Consider the following 27622-nt stretch of genomic DNA (forward strand, 5'->3'; position numbering starts at 1 on the left):
ACCCTGGATATTATTTCATCTGGTATGTAATAATTCACCAATGAATTTGCATGATCAGCCCAGGCTGAATTTTAAAAAAAAAAGTGCCCTCTTCCATTTTTGGTATCCCAGATTGGCACAGGGAATAGGGATCCATAAATAGTCTGAGTCAGATCAAGATCTGCTTTTAGCCTGTACCAAGTATACCTTTTCATGTCTTCATCAGGAACATTGCAGTGCTCTCTCTGCCAAAACCAAACTCGTTATCTTTTTGCCAGCAGCAAATCAGATGTAGCCATTGCCAGCTAAAAGCTATTTTCTCAGATGGTTAAGAAAGCTCTCATACAAAATACTGATAACATAGCACGTGGGTGGTATCCATGGATAACTGCAGACTTAGACCTGTTGTCACACAGAAACATAGCTACCTCTCATGTTTAGTCAAGCCTGTATAACTTCACTCAAAGTTTCTGCTAGGTAGGTTTCTTCATCTAGAAATGATGCTATATCAAGAGTAGCTGAAATTCCTCTTCAGGTAGCTGAACCTTTTCTTTTTAATTTCATTGCTACTCTCCTGCTGCAATGGAAAAATGGTGAAAGATCTTGTCCTGCTCTGCCACTGGACTTCTATGCTGAAGAGGTGTTACATATTTTTCCCAAAATAATCTCTCAGAATAATCAGGAACATAGTACATTGCATTTCTGTTAGTTAAGAAAAATAATTTTCAAACTACTAATCACTGTGGGCTAAAAAAGATGTTTCAAATAGGACTGCATGCAAAGCACTGACAGAATTTGAATGTTGGACTCTTGAGCCTATATTTTTGGTTCATTGTGAGAGGCTTCTGGCATTTATGTTGCAAAATGCCATGGGGTAAAAATGTGTATCCTGCAAAAGGCAATTCCTGAGAGAATAGGACTGGCATATTCATTCCCTGCTATGAAAGCGATGATTTGAACTGAAGTCTGATCACTGGAGCTAGTTTATTTCAGAACATCTGAAATCTGATCTGTTAGTCTTCTAAGCACAGATTGTGTTGGGGCCACATGAGCCTTAGGCTTGAAGCTCATTCATTGGTTTGGGTATGACTTTTGGATTTTTTTCACATCATGTTTCTCTTCCTCTAACCTCTCAAAGTTGATACAAAGCAGGTAGAAGAAAAGGGGTTTGAATGTTTGTGGATGTGCGTGACTGGGCAAATAGATTTTTAAAATTTCTTTCTCTCTAAAGAACTCATAAAAATAAACATAAGGGTTTACATATTAGAAGATTAAAAACTTTCTCCTAAAAACCTGACTGATTTAGGACTAATAGTGTTGGTTCAGATAACTGTATGTAGAATAAACTTGACTCATCTCATATTTCAACAGCACATGCAGTGTACCACTGTCACATAAAAGAGATTTTTCTCAAATCCATTGTGATTGATTAGTCTTTGTGATCTTTAATTGCAAAATGAGTAGCCAACACCTGCTTCTCACCCAGGATCCATAAATTAACGTTAGCAGCAGGTAACACTTGCTCTGTTTACTCCAGTGATTTTAACTTTTTGCCCTCCCAGTTGTGCACCCAGCTTCTTGTCATCTCACTAGGTTAGTAGTGATACATTAGTATCACAGGTTGTGCTCCCCTCTGTCTCAGAAATGTTATTAACTGCTGACAAAAACCTACTGGAATCCAAAAGCATGGGCTATTGTGTATCCATTGAGAAGAGTCCACTCCCTGGTTTTCAGTCTTGCCTGGTTTATGGCTATAATGCCTTTGCAAATCAGCCACTTGAACTGGACTGAATCTAGCTGTTTTTCATGTAGGCTCACCCTGTCCATCCTGAGTTTTTGTAGGACACCTGGCTACATGCACATAGGAATTTGAAGGAGATAAAGAATCATTTCCCCCTGGTTTTTAATCACAGGGATCACTCTCTATATTTCCATTAATGTCAAGGGAAATCAGGAGTCTGTGTAACTTCAGACTTCAGAAGTCTGTAGAACTTCAGAGTTTTCTGGTTTCCTTGAACAAATTTTCCTGAAGTTTGTCAACTCTGTCAGAGACCAGGGAATAGAGTTCATACTAGTGCAGATCTCATTGTTAACCTCATCAGATTTGGAGTCAGGGCTCTCTGAGGTCTCATCATCATCACTATCATACCAAATATCCCCATCCCAAGCCTCAGGGTCTTTATAAAGTATTGAGCTGCAGAGCCACCTATCTGAAACAGAAGGTTGTTTTTTTCAGCAACAGCTTTTCTCTGGGCTCAGCTGCAGCAAGCAGAGTTTAAAGGTGGTCAACCTCAGTTTTAAGGTGCTTATTCCCAATTTAAAGGTGATAATTTTCAGCTATAAGTTTATCAACTTGTATTCCAGATTTTCTTTATCCCTCTCAAAGGCTAATAATGACTTGAACACCTGATTTTCTGATTTCAAAGCAGTACACTCTACATCAGAAATCCATTCAGAATTAGCTAAAAGGGCTGCAAGGATTTTAACACAGCCTGGCAGAGGTGCCTCCACTTTTCTCCACCCTCCACTGAGCCCCTTAGATTGCACTGTGTGTGGAAAGTCAGATATACATCCAACTGTGTCATCTGGGGACCACATTTCCCCCTATAATTTCCGTATTGTTATACACTTTAATTTTACCCCCAGTCTTTTTCCCTGCTCTCCCTGAAAACAGCTGTCACTGACTTCTTTTGGTAGAACATGTTAACTGGTATTCCACAGTAAGCAAAATATTCCTGGTCCCAAAAAGCTTTTCCAAATTCACTGTGAAATGCTGAAATTTAGCTGCTTAGGAAATGTGCTAGAAATTTTCACCAGTTTCCAAAGTTTTTGTGGTATGGTAAACTTTGGCATAGTCCTTTTTCTTTTCCATCATTTTCTCCCTAGTAAAGGAATCAGGGTTCTTTATGTTTCATTGTTGTTCCTTTGTCACTAGACAAAACACATAAGTTGCCCTTAAAACCCACCCCCAAAACCTAAAGCACTACAAATATGTTCATGTGCACAAGAATAAAAACAAATGGCCCAACAGATTTCAAACTGCAGCAGTCTTAAATGGCACAAATATCTCAGCAGAGTTTAGAAAGCTGATCTCAGTTCTAGACAGCCTGGACAACCCAGTGGCTCCAGAAAGCTGTTCTGAGTCAGTGCAAGGGTTTAGTATTGACATTACTAAAAATAAATAATGAGAAACATGACTGTGAATCACTGTTTTGAGTGAAGCATTCTAGATTTAGCAAATCTAGCTGGTATGCCTGTAAACCCAGCTGATTTGGTAACAGCTGGGATAACTCTGTATTGTATTGTGGTTTGAAAAATCATATTCACATAAAGTATACCAATTTTTTTCATTTCTGGGGTTTTGTTTTGGGGTTTTTTCTTTGGTTTTTTTTTTTTCTGTTCTCTGCTGGCTTAACATTAATTATTTTTTTTAACCTTTCAAGTAGCATGTTTCATCATCCTTTACCTTGGGACTGTTACCTAATTTTTCATCCTAGCTGTTGGACTTTTTCTTAATTCTGAAATCAGTTAAAAGCAAATGGGGAAAACAAAGTGCATATGGCCTTAACGAAGAGCATGCTGGATGGGTAAACTTCTTTACACAATAACTAGTCTTCACTCAAACTGAAAAAAACCCAACAAACCAAAAATCCCAAACTATAAAGCTGCCATTACCAATATTAATCATGCTGGTATTCATCACTCAACGCATTCAAGGCATTCATCTGTTGAGAGAAACTTTGATCTGAAAAATGTGAAAATCCCTGGTAAGAAAATCCGAAAAAATAAATACAAAGAACTCATCTAACATTGTGACAGCATAGAAAAGGTCAGGTTTAAATTCAAAGATAAGGAAAAGAACAAACCTAACAGGTGAATGAGAGAGAGAGAGAGAGAGGGAGAGAAAAAAAAAAAAAGACAGATTTAAAGTTAGGGGGAAAAATTCGTAATGAGTGCATACCTAGAAAGCTCAGCAAACACTGGACAGAATAAAAATAATCCCCTAGTAGACTCAAGATATGGATAATTACTGCTTTCATCAAAATGATGGGCTCATTAGTTGGTGTATGCTGTGACAAAAGTTGCCAGCCACCATAGTAAGTGATTAATTGGAACCAAAGAATTCTTCCTAAAACTCTGATGCTTATCTAAAAATTAATTTAGTGAGGAAGATGTGACTGTATGTCTGAAGGGGTGTCTCTGAATATGGAACAGATGGGATCTTGTACTTCCCAAGATGAATAACAATAGCTGCTGGACTGAACCCTCCTATGGGGCCACATTCCTGCATGTTTGCAGGATGGCTACCTCTGCTTAAAATGCCTGATATGCCAGTAGAAGTGAACACAGAGTTGTATGTAAATTGCTGTGATTACCTTCTGCTGTAGCATCTGATGCTGTGTTCATTCACTGCTGTGTCAGTGGTACCATAGTACTGCTGAGAGAAAATTTACATTAATCCAAATCTATGATGAAGAACTGGGTATGACAATTTGGAAATTGGGAGAAAAAGAAATCAGAATATAAAGTCTTCCTGAGCAGCAAATTTCCAGATCTCTACATTTTTCCTCAAAAATAGCAATAATCCAAAGTCCTGTATGCTGCAGTGGGCTTCATTTTGCTGTTCATTCTTTTTGTAATGAAGTGTCAATATTTCTGTCAATCCCAATGGTAGTAATAGAGTAAAGGTTACTGATGCTATGCTGAAGAAAGATATGTGTGTTTGTCAGGACAAATGGCAGAGGAAACACGCTTCCAGATTTGTGTGTGCTGATGGAAAGCCGTGACTTCTGTTTTTCAGTTTGTGTCTGAGGAAATAAAATAGAGTCAGGATTTAGAAACAAAGCTTATTGAACAATTATCTATCCTCATGCTTAATTTCTAGCATTTACAGTGGAATTTGTTTTATTTTTCACCTGTATAAGCAACTAACCAAATTACTTGTTATATGTTTTCATCTTTTTTTTTTTTTCTAATAATTTCCTTCTCAATAGAAATAGTTGGTTCTGGTCTAACATGTCTGTAAATCAGAGTTGTCTGCTGACAGAGCAGAAGAAAATGACCTGAGAAATTTTACAATCTGTTTCAGAGATGTCTCCTCTGACTACAGAATAGTATCTCAATGTTTCTCTGACCCACTAAACACAGCTCAATCTGCTAACGGGAGGGATTGATTAGCTTGCACAAGCTAAAATGTCTTCCCACACGCTACAAGAATACATTGGAGAATGTTCTGTAATTTGCCTAAACACAAAACTGTGTATAGGCATCTTTTTTAAACTCTTGCTCAGATAAGAAAGCAGTCTGGAAGCTGACTAGATGTTTTGCTTATAATGTTCTTTGGTGTATTAAATGAAATCATATCTATTTGCAAAGTATCTGCTAAGTGCTTGCTTTTCTAATTAGAGGTTTCTTTTCTTACTGTATATGACTGGAGGGACATCAAAGGTGAGGGAGGGTTTTGTGTTCTGTTTTGGGGTTTTCTTTCCATTCATTTTTGATGGTTCTGTTGTTTGGGTTTGTTGTTTTTTTATTACTTTTTGCCTCATTTGGATAAAACTGAAAGCGTCAAATCACCCTGTGTTATACCAAAATCCCTGGCAGCTGTGGTTCAGTAGCAGAGCTCCTGTCCTGTGTTGAACTGAAAGCCCTCCCACCTTGCCACCTGCCATGGTCCCAAACTGAGCTGTGTAGACAAACACCTTACATGATGAACAGGGAGCTCAAGCTGAGGGGGACCCGCAAAAAATGATGAAGGAAGAAATACAAAGGAAAAAGGTTAAAATAACTGAGAAATTACCTTTACACAGAGATCCTCTAGTACTGGGGTAACAGATGAGAAATCTTTCCATTAGGCATTCATAGCTAAGTCAGTGCTGTTCTGCTCCACTTCAGTTTGGGGACCAGGAGAATGCCCCAGGTCAATCACAGAATAGCCAACAGCAAAGCCTTTGGCACTCCCCTGGGGCAGGAGACTTGGGCTCCCTTCACCCAGTCTTCCTAATCTTTATAGTTCCCTGAACCTTTTCAACATTCTGGTGCTGTTTGCTCATAGTGAGCAGCCAGGTCTCAAAATTCCAGCCACACTCTCTTATAATCATAAAATGCAACCACATTTCTGTCATTGAACTATTCCACCCACAATCTTCTCTTCACCTTTTCTATCCTTATAAGTGATCCAAATTCCTAGTTTTGCTTCCCAATGTTTTTCTGAGCTCTGCTGAAGTTGTGCCCTGCCTGTCACTAGCTTTAGATGATAAAAAAATACTTTTTTTCATAGATTCAGTAACTCAAAGCAGATTTCCAAAAGGTAAAGATGATCTTTTGCCTAACTTGTTTCTATTGATGAACACATGCAAACTTTGAAAGCTGACAGAATGCTGTTCTTTTTTAACATTACCATCACATATAAGTCCATGGAGGATTACTTGGGCACTTGGGACTTTGCTGCTTGAAAAACTTCCCATCTTGAATTTTGAAAATACCCTGTGTGCTTTCATATTCACATGTCCTCTAGAAGGGAGACTAATAACATTGAGAATATTTCCCAGAAGCTTGATTGATGATGGTATCTGGTTTTTTGCTTTGTAAATCTGATTTGTGTTCACACATGCACCAGTTCTGAAATTAGATGGTCAAACAGCATTAATGCAATTTTTCTATAGATTATGTCTGGTTTCTAGGAATTAATTGAACTTCCAGAACAGATTCTGCTAATGTGTATGAACTGTATTCCCAAGAAAAGCTTTTCCTATTTGCCTCAAGAAACTGCTGGGTTCCTTATCCAATGTAATGCTCAATTGGGTCCTGCTATTTGGGGATGGCTGGTGTTTTCAGCCAAGCTGAGATTGCCTTTCCTTTGAAACATGAACACGAAACATTAGAAATGTTTTTGCAGTTGGTTACAATGGAAAGGGGGTGTGAGGATCTGCTCTTTACTGAACTTGAAGTGTCTCACCTCAGTTTTTTTGTGCTGTGTGTTAACCTTCTTGCTCACCACTTGGTACACGCTGTTTGTGCTTTCCTCCAACAACTGTGAGCCTTTCTCGGTGTTGTGTCACAGGAGATGTGTCACAGCCTCCAGACTAAGACAGGAACAGGCCTGGCTTGGGGCAGTGTCAGCAGATGACTCTGGTGACACGAGAATGTCACCTGTGAGGCTTCTACACCTAAACCCACCCAACTATAGAGGGTCTTCCCCAAGCCCAATTTTATTTGCATGATAAAATGGGTTTTGAGGCTATGTGAACAGTGACACTTAGTGGCAAGTGCCAGAACTATACCTTCAGGAGAGGAGGCTGTTTGATAGAAGAAGTAAATTGTGAAGTTGTAATGTATCTAATTGGCTGAAATGTCTAATTAATAAGAAAGGCCAACAGTAGCCATTAAGCTTGGCTTCCATAAGATTAACTTAGTATTTTTGGGCTCTGCAATGGGTGAAGCAGAGTGAAAAAAATCCCAGAGAAGATCTGGAGACTGGGAATTATTTAAGAACCAGCAAGATTGTATTTGTTCATCTCATGCAACCTCTTGCACTCCCTCAGTGCTGTATTCCACAAATCTCAGCTTCTCTTCCCAACAGGGAGAAGGCTGCTGCTCAGGGAAAGAGGGACAGAAAGCTGTGTCAGTTCCTGCTCTGCAGCTGCCCAGCTCTTGGTGACCTGTCTCAGCTGCTGGTGAGCAGGTCCCTGGAGATCTCTGCCATTTGTTTCCATGCACCTCCCTGATCTCTAGGATCCTCCTACCTCAGGATCTTTCCTCCACTGACAGTGTTCACCTTTTAGCCCTTTTAGCCTCTGGCCCCCAGTTTTTTCCAAAATCAGAAGGTATGGTCAGCTTCTCAATTGGCAGTACTCATTAACCAGAGGATTCAGGATATATCACTTCTGTTCACACCTGATGGTCTGAATCCCAAAATAATGAGGACTCTTTCACATTACATTATTGTGAGGATTCAGACACGGTTGGAGAAAATGCTTAGTTAGGGCCTGAAGAAGGCCAGTCAAATCTTACATTGGGTGCTTGAATTTTATGACTTGTAGGGATCCTAAGAAGAAATAGTGAATTTATACAAATAATTCATTACCCAGGTAGATGTTTCTAGAACTAGTTTCTAGAGCTCCAACAAACACATTTAATAGCACAGGCAAGGTATACTGCACTGTGGAAGGCCGGATTTTCATGTTGTTTCATAGTATGCTTTAAAAGTTTCTGAAAAACAAGACCTCTGAATTCAAAGCAGAAACATTATAAACAGAAACATTATAATGCAGCTAGTATTTAAACAGAAACATTATAAATGGGGCTAATATATTTTCTTTAAAATCTACTAGTATCTCTGATGAGTACCACAACATAGATATGTTTCTGACTCCTTTGAAATTCAGTGGCTAGTTTGAAAACACTGTAGCTTATAAATTGAATTAATTCTCATTTCAAAGAAATAACAATCAAAACAGCAGAGCTAATTCAATTAATTTTGAAGGAACAGTATTTTGTGGACTTGCATGTTTTTGTTGTAGTCACAAATCATAAATTTATTCAGAATTTGATATCAAAGGAAACTAGAAAACAAGTTGTGAGTTATGTAGAAATGTTGCTGCTGTTTCCTTTAAATAAAAAACATCTAATTTCTTTCCTCTGAAGCCAGCTTCAGTAACAGTTGTGTCTAGTTTGTACCCAATAACCTCATATTGTAGAATAATTATATGGACTGGAAGGGGCCTCTGCACATTGTAAGGTTCAACCCCCCATTAAAAGCAAGGACACTTTGCATCAGGTTGTTCAAACTGTTGTTCACTAAAACTTTTAACAGTTCCAGTTCCTTTTCAGACTTTTCCAGTGCTTGACAGTAATGTTTTTTCCAATATCTAACCAGAAACTCCCTTGCTATAACTTGTACCAGTTTCTCCTTGTCCTCCCGCTGTAGTCCCCCGAGAAGGCTCTGTCTTCATTTTCTCTGGACCCTGCCAATTGTTGAAGGCATTAGAACAATTCATTTTGCCTAAAGAAAATCTTTCTGTCAATAAAAACAGAAATGAAAATATTTCTGTTTGATTTCTATGAGGCTGTTTTCTTTTTTGGATGCCTCTGGACAAAAAGAAGCATTCCTCATTTTTCATGTGTTGGGGAATCCCAATGACTGGAGGGAGACCTCGTTGCAGTCGACACTGTCCTCATGAGGGGAAGTGCAGGAGTGATCTCCTCTCTGTGGTGACCAGTGACAGGGCCTGAGGCAATGGCCTGGAGCTGTGTGGGTAAGGTTAGGTTAGATGCTGGGAAAAGATTCTTTGCCCAGAGGGTGATTGGGCACTGGAACAGCTCCCCAGAGAAGTGGTAACAGCACCAAACCTCTCTTGGTTCAAGGAGTGTTTGGACAACCCTCTCAGGCACATGGTGTGTTTCTTGGGGTGTCCTGGGTGGGGTCAGGCATTGGACTTGATTATCCTGATGGGTCCCCTCCAAGTCAGCTTATTCTATGATTCTGCGAGTGAGAAAGGAAGAAAATAAACACAAATCCTGAAACAAAGGTAAGCTGAACCTGTAGACTGCCTTAAAGAGTACAAAATTGGAAATAAAAATCCATATTTGAAAGAAGAGGTTAAATGCAAATATTTTCATCCTAAACAGTAAGTTTAAATTTCAGAATATTTCTAAAAGTACTCAGATTTGGAAAGGTTAGAATTGTTATAGTATGAAAATCTTCCTTGTATTTTTTTCTCTTCTTGCTGTATATATTTTACCAGAAGATTGAGCACAGTTAAGTGATTCATCATCTCCTATTCTTTTGATACTGAGGTCTTTCACAAGTGCAGATCCTTGATACCTTTTATAAGGCAAAATCAGAGAGACAGTATATGTTTTGAGCTTCTGACCATAGAAGGACCAGCATTAGATCCTTGCTGTTCAACAAAACATCACTTTTTAGCTTTGAACCCAGCATGTGATTTTCTCTGTTCAGTCTTTTGCTGAACACCACACTGCTTTCACTTCCAGGTATTCCAGTAATTGTATTTTCCAATTGATGCAGCCTAGCTTGATGAGATTGCCTGTTATGATCCCTGATTTTGATGGAAGTTTATTTCCACATCTCGCTGTTGCCCCGTGGCCAAACACAGTTTCAGCTGGAGGGAGCTGTGCAATCCTTTGCCCATCATTTGCTGCTGTCTTCTCCCATTGAGTTCAACCTGTTGATGTCCTGATTGCCAAAGGCCTATCATTTGATTTTGAAAAGCCTCCTCCTCGGTGAACGCCTAAGGGTATTTTCAGCTCTATTTAGATTTCTGCATTACAGTTTTAAATTGCTACTTTGGGCTCTATTAAAACAAATCTCTGAAAGAAAATGTCAATGTGCACAAACAGGTAATTGAAAATAGCACAGCTTAGGAGCAAACACAGATTTCCTGCAGATTTCCTCAGCCTTTGTTTAAAAGCGCAGCATTAGTATTATGCTAGTGGGGATTTTTTTATTTGGTACAAGTGCTAATCATGATAAAATGTCATTGGTTTGGGTAACATATTCATTTGTTAACATATTCATTAGTGCAAGAAGAAATGATCTGTAAGAGCTGTGGTGCACACAAGCAGGAAATCCCAGGCTGTAGTCCATTAACTACCAGAGTCCAGTTCCCATTAATTTATGAATGTTTGTTATCATTTTACAGCATAAAAAAACTTCAATCATGACATGCACATTTAGCTTTTAGTAGTCTATTGTTGTCAATGACTGGTAGAAGACTCCATGTTCAGGATTCTATAGTCATAAAATATTTTTGTTCTATAAAAATAAAATAAATCTTTCAGCTCTGGCCAGCTTTATAGACTGTACAGGTAGTATCTTGATGTCTTCTGCCTTCTAAAATGATTTATACCACTGAAAATAATTAAGCATATTTTACTAACTTAGTCTCACTTTTCTTTTTTTCTCACTTGTGTATATTGTATACCAAGTTATTTATTTAGCTTCAGTGAGAGCACTAGAAGGTCCTAGAGGGAGCTTGGAGCATTGCCTGTGAAACTGTAGATGGAATTTTCTTTAACAAACTCTTTAGTGAAGCATTGCTACTTTCAGAGCCAAATATTATTTAAAAAAATATTCCAAACTATTTTTTTAAAAAAAATCCATTAGAACCAAATTGGTGTGTTTCATCACTGATTTTTTCCAGGAGCTAAGAAGGTTCTCTAATTCTCAGGATTGTGGTTTTTTTTATTCTGCATATGTTATTGACACAATATTGGCAGTGAATAAATAACATATTTCAATCAAATTTCAGTAGGCCATTTAATTTCTTGTATGGATGGAGTCAGGTCTACCATAAAACACTATATCAGCTTTTGTCACTCTTCTATATATCAACCAGTGCAATGCAGTTTTCTGTATTATATAAAATAATACTACTGCATGATTTCACAACCTATTATCCTTTCCTGGTCAAGTCAACTTTGTTTTTTTCACTCAGTTCATATTTATGTGGTAGCCACAGCTTTGGCAGCAAGCTGTCTGCACTATTTCCTTGTGCTGTATTAATGCTCTATGATGTGAGCATTCTATGTAAAGGAAAGGAAACCCGTAAAATAATAAAAAAAAACCAAAAAACAAACAAAAAAAAAACCCCAAAAATGTAATTGAGTTGTAAGTATTGTAGATGCTCTCAGGAATACTTAAAGAAGATTGAGGGACTTTTATTGACCTAAGCATTTTAAAAACCAAAGTCAAACTGAGTATGTCAGCCGGCAGCATTAAACCGATCAGCTCTGAATTCTCTTGATAATAATACCCAGGATTGTCTGTTGGAAGGAGGCAAGAACTTTCTCTGCTGTTTGTCAGCTCCTTCTTATTGCCTTAGACATTTCCTGATGTTTGTATAGTGCTAGAGTAGCTCCACATTTGTTGAACTCCTTGCTCTGAAAAGACAAACTGTTGCTATAAAAAATGGGCTGGTCTTTGGAAGTCCGAGTTACTGAAATTCTGTTCGCTTCCAATCAGTCTTCATTCATTCACAGACATTTCCCAGAGAAGGCAAATCGGCCTTTTCAGTGAGTGTCTCCTTGACAAATGCTTTTGGAGTAAAATCCTTGTGGTGCAGAGCTGCCCGCATATCCACACGGGATCTGCATGCTCTGTTACACCTTGGGCTGGGATCACATTCAGGGTGTGTTTGGTGAGGGGATTTGCCCCCCAGTAGTTCTGCTGCCAAAGCTAATGCCTAGGTTAGAGCTGAGGCTCCCTCAACAGGGCTGGGATTGTGTGGTCTGTGGCTCTTGGGCGCTGAGTGCAGAGCACCTGTGGGTTACAGTCTGCTGGCCTTTGCTGCAGAGCGAGTCAGTAGCACTTGCTGAGCAGGCAGAGCTTGGAGGCACTCGAAGAAGTGGTGCTGTGTGGTCTTTGGGCTGTGACAGTCACCCTTCCCAGGGGACTGGCCAGCCAGGTGGCCCACCAGAGCCTCTAGTGCAGACTCTCCTGGCACCCCTGCCTGCTCTCACACCCTCCTCATGACCATTCACTGGGTTACGTTTGAAAGCTGCAGCACCAGGAGCGGCCAACAAGGTGCTCACATCTGGGTGTAAATGGTTCACAAATGCCTTCTTCACAAAGCAGACCAGCTTTCCTGCAAGGAGAAATGCTGTCTGTGTTTACATTATAGGTAGTATGGAATACCCAAACTGTGGGATTGTTTCAAAGCCTTTGTATACTGCAACAAAATTGTTTTAGAAGCCAGAAATATATTCACAATGGATACATACAGATTCTACCTCAACTGGGACATAAAACAGTGTGTGTGGGGGGCAAGTGGCTTGGAGCATCTGGGTTTTACTATGCTATGCACAGTAATATCATATTTTAAGATGTGATTTCCTCAGTTTTATTCTTTTCCTAAGCTATTACTCATCTTGACTGCACTTGTATATTATGCATGAAGACAAACTTGAGCTTTGTGGAAAGTACGATTATCTTGGGAATTCCCGTGTCCAAAAGTGCATGTTATTTAACAACGTATTTAGACAACATCAGCTTCAATCTAAAAGGATTTTGTGTCAGTTTTCTTTTTGTGGTGTCTCTTACTGCGGATACACACAAGCACAGTTACACACAAATATACCAGCACAACAACCTGCAGGGGAAAAAGGGAAAACCCCTTGTTCTGAAGAGTGAAATAAACGTAATGGAAGCTTTTTTTGAAGGCAGTATTATCAAACAGAAAAGTAGTTAGAGAGGACCAGGAGGCAAATATTTAAATGTAACTACATCCATTTCTACCAGCTAATAAAGAACATTATCTTTCCTTTCCCAAGTGGGAAAATAGAGGACAACTTCCTTTAGCACAGTTTCTATAGTGACAGTATCCTCAAAATCATCTTTATGCACTCAAAAATAGCTTGATATTACAGTGTAGAAATGAAGCTTAATCAGAGTTTTCTGTCCTCTAGAAAACAGTTAATGATCTGAAAAACAGGAATTAAATTGCATGGAACATTAAATTCTTCTAATTTAGTAACTGAACTCTTGTTTGCTCCTGCTGAGGAGCAGAGTGATGGCAAATGCCATCCTTCCCAGCCTCATATCCCATCTGAGGTCCATGATGTCTACTGTGCTTTTGTGTTTGAGCCCACAGGTGCTACATCTACCCATTCCTTACTTTTTTCTTGGTCTAGGAGCAACTGAGCTCTCTGGTTTTTCTTGTGGTCTGTGGCAACTCTTCTCAGCTCAGACACCTGTGAGCTGGACATGGCTCTGGTTGTGCCACAGCTCCCTTGTGAGCTCACAAATCTCCCTTCATAGTTAAGACACAAACCCACAGCCCTCTGTCCTCTTCTACCCTCCCAACATCCTTTTCTTCAAATGGCATCTCCTGCTGGGCATCACTCCTTTCTTCCTCCTCTCCGCAGTAATTTTCTCTTTCTCTGCTGCTCCCACAGCCAAACCACCAATTAAAGCATGTTCCTTTTCTTACTCTCTTTCCCTGAAATTCCTTTTGTTTCTGTCAGCCCTTGCTCTGTATACTCAGCCATCCTCTTTGGGGATTTTTCAAACATCTACCACTCCTATGTCCAGATAAGGACCAAAGTGGTTTTTTTTTGTTTTTTTTTTTTTTTAATCTGACTAGAGACTGTAAAATGCCTCATGGTTCTTTTCCTCAGGGTTGGGATTAATGTGGGTTTAATGAGCGAGAGACAGTATTCTTGTTTGGACTTAGAGAAGTTTATTATTATTTCTTATCTATGTTACATTCTCGCAGACTGTGAGTTCTTCAGCACACTAAGCTAACAAACTAAAAATGGAGCCCCAGAACTCTCTCCACAAAGCCTTTTAAGTGTAAACTACCCAATCATGAAATGCCAACTAAATTATTTTTACTTTTAACCCGATAACCAAGTACCCATGTTTCGCACTGTGGACTTTTCCACCCAGTCACACAATATTACCCAAGCCCATGAAGAAGAAGGTGAAAAAGCTAGACAAGCCTACGCCCTAAAACCTCCATCTTGCTACATATATATTACTATATCCCAAAACCTTAACCTATAAATTTTATACCATGTGATATAACACACTTCTATACAAACTACGCATTAACACATAAACAATCTCAGTTCCATCAATTTTGGAAGCCTTTCCCACAGCCAAATACACAGGTCAAATACAGTTCTGTTCTGTTGTGGGTCAGTGCCTGTCAGCACAGAAAGCCTGAAATTCTCTGTGCACGGGGTTCCAGCAGGAGAGTTCATGCAAACCCTAAATATTTCAGTTAACTTCTCTCTTCCATTATCTATGGCCTCATCCTTCAGACAGATTGGGCAGTAAATTACAAAGGACTTAGGTAGTTCATGGCTGATTCATTACATACAGAGGCATTAAATATTGAGTAATTTTACATAATTAACAGAATTCTTAAATTCATGCAAGCAGGTTCTTCAACCAGTGACAGTAATTACCCTTCAGTAATTGATGAATAGTAGCACTAAAAAAAAGATCAGCATCTTCCCTGGATTGCACTTACAGGTGAACCTGTCTGTCATGATGCAGCCATTCAAGAGTGTGCATATTTAGCTAGTTAGCTGATTCTGCACATGGAGCTGCAAGAAATTGCTAGAGAAAGTCGGCTGGTTTTGCATGAGTTTAATTAAAGTGAATGATACATCGCATTTTATGTGTATCTATTATGTGTAGCTATTTTAATGTCCGCTTGCACATCAGGACTCATTACTATTCACAGTTTCTGTTACTTGTTTTGCAAACATGCAAATAAAGAAATAATTATGACTAATAGAGCTCACCCATGAGAGATGAGGGGGAGAAATGATCATGAAGTTGTTGCGCTCCTGGAAAATCAGCGAGAAATGTTTGAGTTGTGCAAGCACCTAAGGTAAAATATGCCTCTGCTCAAAATTTCTGACATGCCCCCAGCTGCTCAGGGCGAAGAGATCTTTAAGGTGCAGCCATGCCTGATGGGTCTGTCATCCAGGTTGTCCTCTGTGGCTGGAGCCTGGAAGTGCTTGTGCAGCCCTGCTGAAGGGCCAGGAGCGTTGCTTCTCCCACATTCAGAGATGCTCCTGGAGCCCTTGGACCCTCTCATGGAGCAGCTACTGGCAGCTGGGCCTGAGCCTCACTAAAGATGTTCCTCCCTTCTCTCTGACAGTGCTGCAGATGGTCTCACAGGACTGTACTGAGGAATGCCATTCCTGAGTGAATGCATTTGAACAAAATCAATCACTCTGATAAACGCCTTGCTTGTGCTGTTTTGAAAGTGTTGTTTTACTTCCAGTGAAGCTGCTGCAGGAGGCTTCCCCACAAAATGAGGCTTCCCTGTGTTCTGCCAAGTGGCAGTCCCCAGGGCTGCCTGCCCTTCCTGCTGTCAGGCTGTGCCAGCCTGGTGCTGCTCACAAGGGCTGCATGTGCTGCACTGTCATTCGACTCATGGCATTTGCTGAGGGAGCCACTTTGATGTATGGAAAGCAACCTAGGAAATTCTGATATTCAAAAAAATACACATAAAATCAATCCTCTTGATCCTAAAAATTAGCATGATGTCTAACCACTTGTGTTCAAACATAAATATTGGATAAATACTTATTAATTTACAAAGCAGTTTTTACTTTTAAGACAGATAAGACCATTTCAGGTTGTCTACTCAGGTACTGAGTTTTGTCAACTTACTTAAGCTTTACAGAAGTGATGAATTTTAAAGTCTATGCTGGTGCCTAGGATTATATTGGTGTATTTTCAAATAAGAGATAAGTCAATAGGTTAAAAGCAAACCAGAATGTTTCTTGCTTGAATATTGTAATCCATGTTATAATGTTATTACCTTTTCTCTGTTAGAGTTCTGAATTATCAATGGCCTAAAGGCTTTTTTTATTCATTAAAATAATTTGTTTTACCTTTCTATTCTACTAAGGCCAGTGAATTTAAAATTCTTATAATTTTGCCTAAATGAAAACATCTATTATGCAGTAGGGAAAAAGATGCATATGTGATTAGTCTATGATTATCTTGCTGTTAAAATAAATCTAAACAAATGGGATTTTTATTGTTCCAGTGCAGACTGTCTGAACGGTAAATTATTCTAAATTGGTCATAAGCCACAACCCATTCAAGTTTGTTCAGAGAGTATAGGCAAAAGTGTAGCTTTTATTATTTTAAAATATAGTTAATTTTTTTCATTCTTGATGGCTTTTCTGGTTATAGGCAATAAATGTAGCTGCATATTACTGCTTTGTGTAACTGATGTGCCTCCATGATATTCTTTAAAGCACCAATGATACAACTTTATTTGAATTTTTAATAACTGAGTACCCTGCAGAAGCCAATATAAGTAAATGATGGTTAAAATTAGATAGACACATAAAGTGAACTCACTGTCAATTTGTCTTTGAACTCCAGATGCTCAGTGTGAGAGGTGCCATAGAATGAATGAACAGAGTGTGCTACTCTGATGAAGGAGAAAGAGCAGTGCTCATGTATAGATGTAGAGATTCACTGCAATCACAAGAGTGCAGACAGCCCTGAATTGTCCTTGGAGCACCTTCTCTGAAGGTGAAGCAAGGAAGCTGCAGAGGCACTCACTTCAGCCAGCTGGGCTGGATCTGGCACTGCTGCTGAGCTTTCCCCCTTGGCTGCTCTGTTCTGACCTTGGATAATCCCTGCATCCTGTCTTGAGACAGGAAACGTGTGGTGGCCTAGAATGAATGAGATCTACACCCGTCCTTTTGGCAGGCACATTACCTTGCAGAAGCAGCAACTGCCTCTTTCTTAAACAATGTGAGCTGACTGGAACCCCTTTATTTAGTTCCCAGTATAGCAGAAAATAGTATTCTGTCTTGTTAAAAAGTTGTTTCAGCATGCTCTGCAGTTAAAGAAAAATCTCTGACCTAACATGAGGAGTGCTCAGTCTGAGAAGATGAGAGAAGATGACTAAAGGGAACCATGCACAGATCTTTTCAGTAGTTTAGTTACTTAACATATTGTTTAATCTAGCAGAAAAGAGCTGCTCATTACTAATTGGTTACTAATGCTCACCTTCTGTAGCATATTATGATGCTTTTATAGCCTAAAAACCAGCGTTGTGTGTTTGGTTATCTTCCTATGTAAATTAAAATATTTTTTTCAGGAGGAAATGAAAGCACAGCACAGAGCACTATTACAGCATTCAACTGCAGGGTACAGGCTGGTGCATACTTAAAAGCTGGTTAATTTAGTGCTTCAAAATACCCCTCTGCTCCTAGAGTGGTTAGAATGAAGGAAAATAATTTCCCCAGTGTGGGCCAGTTTAGCAAATGTAATGATTCACATTTTTCTGTAGAAGTACACAACTGTTTATTCAACACTAGCATACCAAGCTCCCGAATTATTGCTTTCTCTGCCAGGCTGTGGCTGGATGGCAGGGCAGTGTTGTGTGCTGTAAAGTGCTGGTGTCACCTGTACAACCTGTGTGCAGTTTGACACAGTGGTTGCAGTAGGTTGGATGGATAAATGGGTGATATTTCTATCATATTCTAAGATGTCAATCTCACCCAGTTTCTGCTTTTACTGCAAGCAAGAACTTGCAAGTTTTCATTTCACAAACAAGTTAATATGTTGATATTAATACTGATATAATAAGCTCCTTTCTAATGCCAGGGATAAAATTTTCTCATAGATGTGTTCTACTGGGAAATGCTGATGCAACTAAATCAAAGCCTTATGATGGAATATAACTTTTTTTTAAAAAAAGGAGTTTAGGCAAAATATCACCAAGGTTTTCAATGCACTTGACAGATTTTTAATGTATCAAATTAAGATTTTTATGGACAAACCATATCTTGAAAGTTGAAAAAATATTCTGGAATATTTTGCTTTGCAAAAAATTCTGCTATATTGATTTTTTTTTCATACTGAGTCATGATGAGTACAGTATTTAATACCTCAGAGCTTTGAAATTAATGATTAATATAATTTTTGGCCAGGTCTGGCTAACTGTACAATGATATTTGACAGCAGAGGCACTGACATACACACATGTGAAATATAGTTCTGAATCTGACCAATAAGGCTACTCCTTATCTAATTTCTAATATTAATTAGATATCTAATTTCTAATATTAATTAATTAATCAATGTGCTTCCTCCACAGAGATAAACAGTCCCAAGATGTAAGTTTCAATGAAACTGTTCCATGGAGATGAGTCCTGTTCTGATAACAACCTCCATGAAGTGATGGCTTATACTTAAAAATATACTCTTTCTATCATAACTCAGAATCAGATAAATCCTTAAGCTAATCAGACATCAAAAATGAGAAAGAAATGTAGCAAAGGAATTTTAGAGGGAGCAGGATACTGCACTGAGGAGATGTCAGTGTTCAAAATGTGGCACAAAGTCTGAGCAAGTGCATTGCTGCCTATTGCTGCAGCTTTTTCAAATACAGTGAAAACTTGGTATTACATTTCAGTGAAATATTTAATGGAATATGGTTTTTTTCCTTTGTAACCACTGTGTGCCTGGCAAAGGGTAGTATTATACATTAATGCACAACTGACCTCACTGGCTGATTTTTTTTGCTTAGAAAGACTTACAGTGGGGTATTGAGCTTTGCAGTCACAGATTTTCCATGAGGATTTCCATTCTGTTCTTCCATAACTCACGATTCCTGTAACACAGGTACAATCTCCTTCAAGCACTTTTCTCCCTGCTGCTGTACTGCAGCTGAGGAAGCTTGCACCAGCTTTCTCCTGCAGGAAATTCTTCTGCTGTGAACTCAGCTGTTCCCAGTCATGAGTGAGAGTCACAGACTTTTATCACACGTAGCAGGACTTAGTCAGGCTCTGGGCAGTCAAAGTGCTTCATTGATTCTCCCACTTTTCCCACAATGCTGTTATTCCCTGGTGAGCAGGGGAGATACTGGTTTATAGTTTGCTTTTATTTTCCTTCGTGGGGCTCTCCCTAGCAATGTTAAGTGTTTTACTCTCTGGGTCATTTCAGGCAATACACTTGCCACCTGCAAAATGCATCGAGACCTGTGCTATTTGTTAGTCCAGCTGAAACTACAACCCAAATAGTAAAATTCCTGGATACTTTGAGTCTGTGTTCCAAATGGAGTAAAGACTCCAAAGAAACACCATGAAATACCTGCTTCCTGTAGGAAGTTAAATTACTCTGTATGTTATTTCAGTGTTAAATAAACCAAAATATATAAAGTTAGGTGCTCAAATTTTGGCAAATGATATAATATTTACGTAGCCAGCTGCATAGTCTAGTCTTCAAAAGTATGTTTAAATTTTCCGTGAGTTATCAGCAATTGCTTTTCATGGGGTGTGTTGATGCCTCAAAACTCTGAAAAGCAGAACTCTTCCATGGTGTTGAACTTGCTAAAGGACCTACACACAGGCAGCAAAGCCTGGAAACACTGCTCACAGATTTACAGTCAAACATTTTCCAGGAAGCTTGTGGGGAAAATGATGCTTGCATCAAACAGAAGTATCTTATTTTAGAAATATATTAAGAGAATATAAACAGGGACTCGGTTAAGCACTTGCGTTACTAAATGGCAGCATTCAAATTGCAACTGCAGTAATCATAACTCTATTATAGTTTTAATGTCATAGTATGTAGTTCAACATCTCTTCCTGCAACTTTCATGCTATTTCCAGCCAAAACAAAATATCAATTAGCTCTATGGTATGAGTAGTTTCAGTAATTCTTCTATTTGTATCATATCAGCAAAATCTGTCCATCTTCATGAATAGAGCTATATATAAATTCTTTGTGAGAGTTTGAGCACTCTGGGCAGAAGATGTGGATTAAGAGGTTTTACTCAAGCAATGCTTCCTTATTAAGTAGCATCTGAAGGGATTTTTTGGGGTTTTTTTGGCTTTTTTTTGGAGGGGCTGTGTTGAGATTGGGATTTTTGGCTTTCTAGGTTTTTTAACTGAAAAATAGTCTTCTGGCAGAATTTTGGAGAGAAGGTGGATTTGTGTAAATTGATGGTGATGTAAGAATGTAATTGTGTAGCTGGTACACAGTTTAACTGATGTTGTTCTGATACAATTAGTCTGTGTCATATTTGAATGAATATGAAGATGAATTTATGTCTTCCTTGTACAATGGGGGAAACAAGAACAAGGAGACCTTTGCTCTTGAACATATGAGAAGAGTTTGTGATACTACAAACAAAGATATTATTTTATGTGAACAAAGGTCAGATATTGATGTTTTGGTCACAAAAATATTTTTACAGTAGTGTTTCTGGATGGCATTTTTGTTCATCTGTTATACAAAAAAATGTAATGCTGTCATCTTGTAATTATCTCTGTTCTCAACTTTCATCTGCCATGCACAGTTGGCAACAGATGCTCAGGCACTCTGCAGTGAGATGCTCTTCAGCCACAGACTTTACAAGTACAGCAGTGCTGTTGAAAAAGTAATCATGTTCAGGGCAGTATTTCAAAGCTCCTAATTGAAAAGGAGAAGTAATTTCCACTGGGTAACTCACATCCATTGTGCCAAATATGGTTCGAAGTGAGTTATAATGTTTTCTCAAATCTTTCTAGAGAGGTCCATTTTAAAATCTCTTCCCTTCTTTTAAACTGCAGAGGTTCCATAACTGAGAATTTGGAAGGGCCTTCTGGAGACTGCCTTTTAAAGGATAGGCAAACCTTCTGTATAATAGATTAATCAGTCTGATGACAAATTTTTTGTCCCAGCTGTCATTTCTGCAAGAGAGCAGTTCTAATGTGTGGCACTGAAGTGAGTTCTTGGAGTAAACCTGACAGGGGACGTCAGGAAAACGTATCAAACATTAACTACTTCAGAGGTAACTCTACTTTTACAAATGCAGGTGTAGGCACTGCCTAAAGAATGTGGCAGGCGTTTCATAAGGAAGTCATGTTTGATTCTGAGATATGTAATTTGTACTTTAAAGAGGTTTTTAATGCCTACCATAGTGATTTTTTTTTTCTAAATATACTGATTGATATGAAGATCCTAATGTCAGAAGTCATTATGTAATTCTTTGAAATTATTATACTTGTTACATCAAAAATACATATGGTACATGTAGGAGACCAAAAGAGTTAGGCTGTCTCTCTCATTTCGTACCAAGCTGCCATCTCAGTAGAACTGACATTTTAAGTCCTTTTTGGCAAGAGATAGAGAAAAATATCATATTTTGACACATGAAACATTTCACTAAGTTGACATGTCTGTACCACCTGTCTGTCCCAAAGCAATGGGTTGCACCGAGCATATACAGGATGATGTTACACCTGAGATGTTTTTGGTTGTTTCATGTTTTGTGAGGGTTTTTGCAATGTTTCAAATATATATTACTTATTATACTTATTATGTCTTCATGAAATTAAATATTTTGATGTGGACAAACCCCTTTTTTGTGATAGCATTTGAGAGGGAGAAATAAGCATGACACACTGGCAGTGTTTTTCAGGATACGGTCGCTCTTTAATCAGATGAGCTGTAATCTTTGCTTTCCGCAGACATAGGGAAGTGGAACACCTGGTATACTCTTTAGGGATCTAACACAATAAGAAATGAAACAGCAGCTCTGTAGTGGAAGATTTGCACTGTTGCTGCGAATTCCTAAATCCACAAATCTTAGCTGGTAATCATGAAATGACAGAAAAGGCAGGTTACAAAGGCAAACGAAGGCATAGATACATTGTTGTAATTTCCTGGTTCTTATTAAGATCTAACTTCATGACAACCAGTCATGGCATCATGAGAGTTTATCAAGTTGGTCAAGGATTACTTTCTGTTTTTATTTCTCTGTGCTGACTGCTCCTCATGGTTTTCCTATCATTCCTATGGCTAGAAGTAGTTTCCAGGATGAGCTGCTACATCATCTTTCCAGAGGTGAGGCTAATCAGCTTGTGCTTCCCTTCTCACTACTTCTTGCTCATCTTGGGGGTAGGAATGACATTTGCTTTTCTCCAGTTTTTGGACACCTCTCCCAGTCACCCTGATTGATCAAGGATTACCCAAAGGGGCTCTGCAATCACATCAGGCAGCTCCCTTGGCACTGGTGGGAACTGCTTTTCTGCCATCATCTTCCTCTTGTCCTGCCAATCTCTGCATCATTTCGTTACCAATTCAAGGCCTGAGTCTTTTGGGTTTTTTCCCCCTTTGAAGGCATTTAAAGGCATTGCATTTCTGCAAATTTCAGTGGGGTTTGAAGGTGTGCAAGTGTTCTTCACAGACAGAGCTCTGAAAAAACACTTTAGCTTCTGCTTGACCCAGAGCTTGATTTTAGCATAGAGGTGCCACCAACAAATACACAAATTCAGATAATGTGATAATGTAAAATGTCATACTAAATGTTTTATCTTCAACTGATAAAATGAAAAGGAAGATCTCTAGTGAGAGACAAGCCTGGACTGCAGACTTGAGATAAGTTTTGTGATTTTACAAGCTCCTGTTTAGGTTATGGTGATCTGCACAATGTTTGAAATCAGGTAGAATTAAAAACTGCAAAAGCAAAAAGAAAGAGTAACACCGCTTTGAGAATTTATTTGTATTTGTACATTTTCTGATAGAAATTCTTGTCTGTCTAAATACAAAACAGGTACAATTTTTCTCAAACACTTCTTCATATCCTACCTTTGTTCTTCTTTTCCTAGCTCTTGTCAGAACCATGAATTCATTAGTCAGTATTTTGCTCAGTTAGATTTATCAGATTTATTGCTTTCTTGCTATAAAGATATATATTCAGTATTTTTCTTCAACAACATATGTATTTTGGAACAATTTCATGCATAGCCATTGTGATTTCATCATGCCATATTCCACTGCAAATTCCAGAGAGTGAATATCCTCTATTGTGATGCAATGATCTCAGTAAAATTGTGTAACTCAAAACTTAATAGAAATTTCTGGTCAAGTTCTTTTTCTCATTTTCTCATTCAACTCCTTGGGAAGGTTGCAATAAAGTTTTGCTGGGTTCTGCTAAGGTGAAATCTGAAAGAACTGTCCTCCACCCACTGTACATGAAAATAACAGAATGTGGAGGTAGGAAGAGACAGGATATTTCCTTTTTGCTCTGTTGTTAGGGCCTCAGCAATACAGAGCAGTGATAACAAAAAAAGTCCTGTTTACTGTCAGTGGAGAAAACTGTCTATTTTGAAAAATTCTTTGAGAAATTTATCTGCAAAAATCTAGAAATTGTTTACCAAGAATATACACACTATGATATGTGTTTGCTGTTTGAGTGTTTTGGTCACAGTTTGGGCAAATTTTAAGCATAGATAAATGTATGATTTCTAAGGCAAAGCTGCCCTTCTTGTGACTTTTGTGTTCTTGATGCCTGATGAATTTTTTTCAGGACATTGAAAAACTTTTTTTTTGTAATGTTAAATAAGATGATGTTGGCATTATAACTTCACACTTAGAAGTGGCTGTACCTTTTTTGACTGGAATAAAAACAATAATTATGAAGTTGATCTGAGTCATTTACTTAACATTGCTATTGCTTTTGGTATATGTACTGAAAATAGATTTCTATAATGAGACAAGTCAGATCCTATAATGTCTGTTGACATTAGGAACATCACCTACAATATACCAAAATTATTTTGATATAGAAACTCTTAGTCACATAATAGAACTGCATTTTATAATAAATTTATCTAAAGAGAACCTTGTTTAACTCATGGATTTGAGTCTTTTGGCATCATCCTCCTGGCTGTATAATTTAGAGCAGTCTTATGCTGAGTTCTCCAGGAAGTTCCTAATGTTCATTATAAACCTTGTTTATACAACAGTGTGTGGAGCACATGTCATTTGGATGAATGTATGAAAATATTTCTGGCAGGAGCAGTGATTAATAGATTAAATATTTGGGTCTCTGGTAGGAATGGAGATAATGCTTCAGATTATTAATAAACTTCTTACATGGATTTTGGCTGAGGCAGCAGGTGTTACACTTTGGTCATTGACTTCTGTTTGCTTGCTATTCATCTGGATCAGTTTAGGCTTTTGCCATTTGATTGCACTAACTTTTACCTACTTCAGAATTCTCATCCACACAAATATATTTTAATGACACACCATCTTTGTGCCCTTATTTCTAATTTCTTCAGTTTTCCCCCCAAAAAATAAGATTGAACAGAATCAAATATATTCAACTTGAATGGTTTTTTTAAAATTTTTTTGGTATGAGAAACAATTGACTGCTAAAATAGTATGGAAATTTTAAAGGTGTGGTGCAAACATGCCCTTTTCCTGCAACATTTCCTGATCTACTGCAGTGTCTGCCAATTTTAAATAAGAGGTCTAAAGAGCTGTGCAATTCACCCCAGTCTTGGGTGTGAATTGCACCTCTCTGGGAACATAGTTCATACCCTTGACTGACATGCAAACACCAAGAAAATTCTGATTTTTTTTTCCCATTTCAGCATTTTTAATAGGCACAATTCTGAGTTCTGGGGTACCTAAATTAACAAAAAATAAATTTGATGGAAAAAGAGATGCTTTGGAGCACTGGCTTTTGGATAGTCCTAAATATCTCTGGGAGAATGGAAGAGCTTAGACAAGATTGGAGAACTGAGATAGAAGGACAAAGCTTTAGCATGGTATTTTTCCTTTTCATCCAATAATTGTCTAATATGAGGAGCATAAACCCTTGCTCTTGTTCCACTGTTTGGCTAACTTTGCAAGAAACTGTATATTGCTGTCAAAGGAATATTTTTTTCTTGATCTTCTGGATCTGTGAAACTAATCTTTCTGGTGACACAATGATATATCTTCAACAGAAGGTGTGCAATGTGCTGCCATCCAGCAGCAAAATCTGCTGAGTCTGCTCCATAACATATCTTTAGGCATTTAAGTTTTCTGGAGCACCTCAGCATTTTTTGACAGAGTTTTGCTGAGTTTTCCTCCTGAACTTATGATTCATGTGATTTGGGTAAATAAATGCTTTGAGAAATGTCTACCTGGCTTTGCTGACCCTCATCTGGATAAAGATTGTCATGCTTGAGAAAAAGCATCAGTTTTACATTTAGTCTTCATTTTTAAAACATAATCACATTTGGTTTTCTTTCATTTTAGATGCATTGGCCAGTGGCAGCTGTCCAAAGCTGTCCCCTGGATGCCTTTCTTTTTTGTTTTTTTTTAAATTTGTAGGATTTGAAGTTTTTTACCTCATTTGCAGAGTAATTAGTGTTTGATTATTATCAAAGAACAAAACGTCAGGTAGAACAGTTCCTATGGTTGTTGTTGTACACTCCTACATCTGTGTATTGTAATAAGAACAAAATGAAAAGAAACTAAAATGAAGGATCAGATGAGAAAATGCTTTGGCTTAATATTTGATCACTTATTTCTCCCAGGCTGGTAATGCCACTTAATTATGAAGGTCACGGAACATAAATTACCAAAGTGGCAGAAGGTGACCAGTTTCCAACTCTGATGAGTGTTCATCTTTATGGGTTTGGAAAAAGATATAAATTGTGTTAAGTTTGCTCCTCAAACTTTGTTCACTGTAGTGGCAGCTGACACATGTATGTATTTACTAACTTAGCTTTTTTAAAAATGTGTCATTAAAAATTCTGTTGTTCAATAGCTGCTTTCAATAATTCACTCATTACTTAGTTCATTTGTCACTCAGTTATTTCCTACAGAACAATTTCAACTGTCTTTCCCATGTCTTTCATTCTACATTTTGAGAATGAGAAAAATCTGTTTCCAACAGCTTGTGCTTTGAGTCTTTTGTTTTCATTTTTATGAAATGAAATTTCCTGTTATGCTAGGAAATGAAAAAGTAAGGATTTCAGTCAGGGTTTCATTAAACAGAGTTTCATTACCAAAAATGTACGTCCACTTCTTTCATGTTGTTCACAATGGACCAGTCTTTTGGTACCAAAACTACAATAATAACTTTTCCCTTTCATAGGCAGTTGAAATGTATATTATGAAATTTTACATGAAACACTTCACAGCTGGGCATTATGAAATCTATTTTGGAGAACAACATTACAATATAAAATAGCCATGGAAAAGACATCTCTTTCTTCCTGTATTGACATAAGGTTTTGTAGAATTTGATATTTTCTAAGATCTAATTCAACAACAATTAGACAATAATCAAAGATCGAATTCAACAAGAATTCAACAAGAGAGAGCTTTTCTCTCTTGCTACAAGTTTAGAGATGATCAAGTGAAGAAGTGATTAAGTGTGAATAAGTGTTGCTATCAGGTAAAAAATGGAAATTACTGTTAGCCCTTGGACTTTTACGTGTCTTCCTGCTGTACTTCCATTTGTCTGGTACAATTCAGCAATAGGAGAGACCAGGAAAGGCTTGTCCTATTCTTCTAGTGAAAGAAGCTTTACTAAACTGGGACGGTTTATAGTGATTAAGGAAGGTTCAGAAAACTTATGCTGGAAAGCTTACCAGGTTTATATTTTTGCAGTGGGAAGTGATTAAGGCTGGAGAAATTATTCAGAAATAAAAACTGCAAGATTCCAAGCAGAACATTTCTTTCCATCTCGCTTAAACTGAAATTTGGAAAAAGAAAAATATAGAAATAATAATAAGACCTCTCCCAGTTTAAGTGTTCAGAAAGGAAAAAAATGCAAACCGAATCAGCCAAAAGACACTGAGTCAGAGAAACGTGACTAGGTCAATATTATTGTTTCTGTTGTGAAATAATAAAAGGAAAAATTACCAGGAAAAAGACTGATCTAGAGTTAATTACCAGTGACATACACTTCTGATCAAAGGATCAGCCTGCATCCGCAGAAAACACAATACAAACATTATATTGACCCCATGACTTTCCCCTGTAGCACCTCCCTGCATAAATCCGTGTAAACAAACCAGAAGCTCCACAACCTTTTCTGGCCCTGAAAGCGTTTCCCGGTGTCTCCCCGGTTCGGTTCCCAGCCGCACAGTGCCGCTGTGGGTGTGCACCCTGAGCTGCCGGCCGAGGGGCTTGGGGAGGCTGTGGGGCCGGACTGCGGCCGCAGGGGGATGCAGGGCTGCCAGAAGCGGGACTGATGTCAAGTGGTTACCGTGGCAACAGGGAGGGGACCAGCGGAGGGCGGGGGAGCAAGGGGGTGGCAGGGTTACCACGGCAACAGATGAAGTGCCTTCCTCCCCTGGGTTGGAGATGCGGCTGCCCTTACATAAAATTACCTGCCTGGTGCTGGTGGGTTTA

General features: G+C 38.4%; 1 protein-coding gene and 2 long non-coding RNA genes across 7 annotated transcripts in view; 1 reads left to right on the forward strand and 2 right to left on the reverse strand.

The window, feature by feature from the left end:
- GABRG3 (gamma-aminobutyric acid type A receptor subunit gamma3) overlaps window positions 1-27622 on the forward strand; it is a 290524-nt gene that overhangs the window by 110146 nt on the left and 152756 nt on the right. The gene's annotated exons all lie outside the window — the stretch shown is intronic.
- LOC147654059 (uncharacterized) lies at window positions 8758-13699 on the reverse strand. Of its 2 annotated transcripts, XR_015285435.1 has the most exons (3): window positions 13617-13699; window positions 9331-9463; window positions 8758-9228 (listed from the first exon to the last, which is right to left on the reverse strand). It is a non-coding gene; the product is annotated as an uncharacterized LOC147654059 (long non-coding RNA). The 2 variants fall into 2 exon arrangements; XR_015285434.1 differs by lacking the exons at window positions 8758-9228; window positions 9331-9463 and adding an exon at window positions 11640-12587.
- LOC147654060 (uncharacterized) lies at window positions 14166-27442 on the reverse strand. The gene is made up of 4 exons (XR_015284386.1): window positions 27298-27442; window positions 26857-26960; window positions 19033-19106; window positions 14166-15948 (listed from the first exon to the last, which is right to left on the reverse strand). It is a non-coding gene; the product is annotated as an uncharacterized LOC147654060 (long non-coding RNA).

The sequence above is a fragment of the Cyanistes caeruleus genome, chromosome 3 (assembly GCF_971803275.1).
Source record: "Cyanistes caeruleus chromosome 3, bCyaCae1.hap1.1, whole genome shotgun sequence".
Lineage (NCBI taxonomy): Eukaryota > Metazoa > Chordata > Aves > Passeriformes > Paridae > Cyanistes > Cyanistes caeruleus.